This window comes from Puma concolor, chromosome C1 (genome assembly GCF_028749965.1).
Source record: "Puma concolor isolate L17-30 chromosome C1, mPumCon1.1.hap2, whole genome shotgun sequence".
NCBI lineage: Eukaryota > Metazoa > Chordata > Mammalia > Carnivora > Felidae > Puma > Puma concolor.
The window spans coordinates 53,927,503-53,932,128 of NC_141674.1; the positions used below are offsets into that span (position 1 = coordinate 53,927,503).

A 4,626-nucleotide genomic window follows, 5' to 3' on the forward strand; every position below is an offset into this window, starting at 1 on the left:
TTAAGACAAGGTGATCTCATTGTTGCTCTCAGGCTGGTTGCTAGCTTCTCTGTCTGGGATGCCTGCCTCTGCCAGTCCATCTGCCCCCTTGAGTGCCAAATCGCCCATGTCTTCTGCCAGCTCACACTCACAGCCTCCGAGTCCCCCTGGATGTCAAGACCGTGTTCCAAAGGCCTGGCCTGGTCTGTCACAGGATATGCAGACTGAGTAGGAAGACTTGACCCCTATCATGCCTGTTTAGTTTCTTTTTCTTACTTACATCTCTTCAGATTTTCACCGTTGACCAATCAGTATGGAAATTCTGGAAGGCTCAGTAGCCCTGAAGCAGCCTGACTTGAGCAGGTATTTATTTGGTGGTAGGGGTGGGGGATGGGGTAAATGGCTCATGTAGGAGCTTGAGTAATTCTCCTTCCTCTGCCATCAACCCTTTCTATCATTTCACTTTGAGCCTTCTTCCTTTTCTTCTGGAGAGATTTGGTAATGAAGTCTTCACTCTCAGCTCCAGGCTGGTTCTTTTCTCTATTAACAAAACAAAACAAAACTGGTTGTTTTTTGTTATTGATTTAGAGGAATTCTTTAGCTGACTCCTGTTTGTGCTGCCCTGTACCTGCTTTTGTTATTCTTATACAGTCAGGAAGAGTTTGTAATTTACACAGCCTGGTGTTGGTACCGCTATGAAGAATGAAGGGGAGAAAGAATATGGGCGTGCAGACGTACAAAGAGTCAGAAAGGAGAGCAGCCTTAGAGGTCTGGTAGTGTGCAGAGTGGACAAGAGGAATCAAGCTGGTGACAGGGAGGCCAAGTGAACCATAGAAGGAGACTTCCAGCCACTCTTAGGAGGAGCAAGACCACAGAAATCTTGGTGGAGAGGTGTTGGAACTTCCACACGGCCCTGAGAACAAGGATCCAGATTTTTTTAAAAAATGGAGATATTTATATATACTTACTCTCTCTCTCTCTCTGTGTGTGTGTGTGTGTGTGTGTGTGTGTGTGTGTGTATATATATGGAGATATCTATATTTACCTATAGAGATTATAGAGATATATAGATATATAGAGATATCTCTATTTTATGTATATACACACACATACAATATGTGAAGATATATACACAATATGTAATATATAACATAAAAGACAATATATAAAATATAAAACTATAATATATAATGTGTAAAAATATATAAAATGCCAGAAGACTAGCATACTTCTGTGTCAAAGATACAATTCGGGCGCTTTTATAAGCGATTCAGAAGACAATACGTGGCTCAACTTCTACCTTGCTGTGAACTCCCCAAATGTGGCAACAAATCCTTTTAGAGTTTCTTAGAACAGAGAAAATCCAACTGCAATGCTACAGAATATTGGCTTCTCTCTTGTGTTCTTCTTGGTTCTTCTCTCAGCAATCTTTTGCTGTGGTTTCTTAGGTTACAGGTACAATTAGTGAGTGAAGGCTTTAATGTATGGGTAGATGCTTATTATTATTATTGGCTTTAATGTGACTATGGCTTAAGTCTTATTTCTGGACTTCAGTCATTACTGTCATCGTTAGATATGCTGATCATCAGTCATTCCAGGGCCAAAACCAACAGAACACCAGCAACTGAAATTCCAAAGACAATATGATCAACTCTGTTATTCAGGAACTCATTAATTTAAATCCCCAACTTAGAATTTATTAGAATTCCCCAATTGGATGTGCATTCAAGTTTAACTTTGTTGTGTCAGTAGCAAAAGACTTTGCAAAGCAAAATAATAAGCAAGAACAAGATTGCAGGAGGATGTTCACCCAACTAAAGAAAACAGTAGGATGAGAACATTGGGAACTCATTAGAAGTTTCCATTTACTTAAACAATTAGAAGCATGCACACACACACAAAGATACCACACTGTATTTTGCCGGTTTATTTTTCTCTCTGTTTTCCTCGTTAGACAGGGCTTTGTTGAGGGAAAGGAACAATGTTTATGCACAGAACTATGTTAGCTAAATGAGTACGTCTTTCCATGCTGCATGGATGATTTAGGTGTTAGTCATACCCCTCAGTTCTTTACCTGTGTGTGTGTGTGTGTGTGTGTGTGTGTGTGTGTGTGTGTAAAACTTTGTCAGGAGGGTCCACCCAACCAGAGTTACTAGTGTAAGAGTTTTGTTGGGGATAATTGCCTGTAGAAGATACAAGGGGGGAAAAGCATCGTTGTGCTAGAAGAGCCTCAGACCATGATGTAGATCTGAGAAAGTCTTGGACAATGCACAGGGAATCTCTGGAATAAAGATTGCCATTAGAAGAGTGCCATTTCGGGCAAAAACAGCCAGGCCCTAGTATCTCCACCATATTTAGTTGTTGGCTGGGGCTGCTGAAAAAAGAGCATGGCCTCAGCTCAATAGCTGAGACAGATCCTGAAGAAGCCCACAACCAGAAGCTGTCAGCTAACTGTACTCCTGGTAGGCAAGCATCAACTTCTTTCTTGAAGGAAATCTGAGTGCCTTTGTAGTTGCCACAACTCCCACCGTAATAACTGTCCCTCATAACACAAGTTCAGGTATGAGGCAATTGACCTTGCCACTTCCCAAATCATCACCCCATCTCTCCTCCGAGAAGGTATGTATAGAAAACAAAGAAGAAGGTATGCATAGGAAGGCAGAGAGTTCTGTTTTACAAAGGCGGCCTGATGTCCCCAGTATCAGGTCACCCAGTTGGAAGAGTCTGCAAATTGTTACTGTTATTTACCACCAGTTGCAAGTCCCAAACACAGCCAGGGCAGAGACAGGTTGGGATGGCATCAACCGAATACTCCCTGGCTGGCTGCTCTGGTTTGCCCTGATCATTTCAGTAACCTCACAGCACCAAGGCACCACACCACACTTAACACAATGGAATTTTAGCCCCAAGGATGCTATGATGGGGCTTTATTCTAATCATAATGTGTATCTTTATTCTTAATTATACAACTCTAGCGTGCTCTTTGTAGAAAATGTAAACAATGCAACTTATTCTACAGAATAAAGTAAAACCATTCATAATATCACCTTCTAGAGACAATTATTAGCGATTCTGTGTTCTCTCTTCCAGTCATGTACATAACAAAATATCCCTCCTTTTCGTCGATTTGTCAAATGTCACGTACATTTCTCAAAGACAGATGATTCTTGTTCATTCTTTAGTGCATCTGGAGACCTGGGCTGAGAAGTTCCTTGTGCTTCTCAGAGGGCAGAGCGGCTTGTAGGAGGGAGAGTGGGCTGGGGGAGGCGGAGGAGTTAACTTCCAAAGCTGCATTTTGCTTTGGGCACTCTTTGACCAGTAGACCTAAGGGTCTTGGAATCTCATGATGAAAGGATCATCTTCTTCTCCTTGGCTTGGAGTCAGGCTGGGCTTGTGGGTGTTTTGGGGTCTGGGAAAAACACAGGGCTAAGGCAAACTTATTCCTTGGGTTCATCTATGTGTATGACCACCCCCCAAGCCACTGTAGGCAATTGCAGACTACTTTACCTAGCTAACATTTACTAAGTGCCTACTGTATGATAGAACATTTTTCTTGCCCTCAAGGAGTATAAAGCATAGTGAGGGAAACAGGAAAACTGAACTTTAATTTTTTTTAATGTTTTTATTTTTATTTTTGAAAGAGAGAGAGAGCGCGCGCACACACACACACACACACACACACACACACACACACACGTGGGGGAGGGGCAGAGAGAGAGGGAGACAGAATCTGAAGCAGGCTCCAGGCTCTGAGCTGTCAGTGCAGAGCCAGACGCGGGGCTCCAACGCACAAACTGCGAGATCATAACCTGAGCCAAATTTGCACACTTAACTGACTGAGCCACCGAGGCATCCCTTAACTTTTTTTAAGTGAGGCTATGCCCAACACGAGGCTTGAACTTGTGACCCTCTGAGATCAAGAGTTGCATGCTTTACTGACAGAGCCAGCCAGCCACCACAGGAAAACTGACCTTTAAAATATGTTCTGATAGGGGCGCCTGGGTGGCTCAGTCGGTTAAGCGTCCGACTTCGGCTCAGGTCACGATCTCGCGGTCCGCGAGTTCGAGCCCCGCGTCGGGCTCTGGGCTGATGGCTCAGAGCCTGGAGCCTGTTTCCGATTCTGTGTTTCCCTCTCTCTCTGCCCCTCCCCCGTTCATGCTGTGTCTCTCTCTGTCTCAAAAATAAATAAACGTTAAAAAAAAATATGTTCTGATATCTACTAAGCAGTAGAATGTACATGTGCAACAAACGAATAAAGGAGGGAGTGTTTATCTGCATCATATACATCTGGACTTGATGACTATGTTGACTTTCACCAGAAGGGACTATCAAGGCTGAGACAATGCCACGTGTAGAGACAAAAGAGTGAGATAAGTGTAGGGAAAAGGATGATGCTTAGTGAGAGGGGAGGGGCAAAGGAGGGGCAGGGCTTTGTGGTGATTGATTTCATTGCATTAAAAAAAAGCAATGATTGAATGCTAATTAGGTGCTGGACTGGGAATACAAAGTGAAATAACAGAATTCTGGGTAGCAGTCTTGTTGAGAATGAAAGTCCTCTCAAGCCAGTTACACATTCAGTAATCCCAAATTCTTGGTCTTCCCATCGAAGAGAATTTAAATCTGAAATAAAAATTAGCCAAATAATTT

The 4,626-nt window shown here is 42.9% G+C and overlaps 1 pseudogene; it reads right to left on the bottom strand.

The window, feature by feature from the left end:
- LOC112848678 (cAMP-dependent protein kinase inhibitor gamma pseudogene) lies at positions 1–231 on the bottom strand (annotated as a pseudogene).
- Positions 232–4,626: the final 4,395 nt, after the last annotated feature.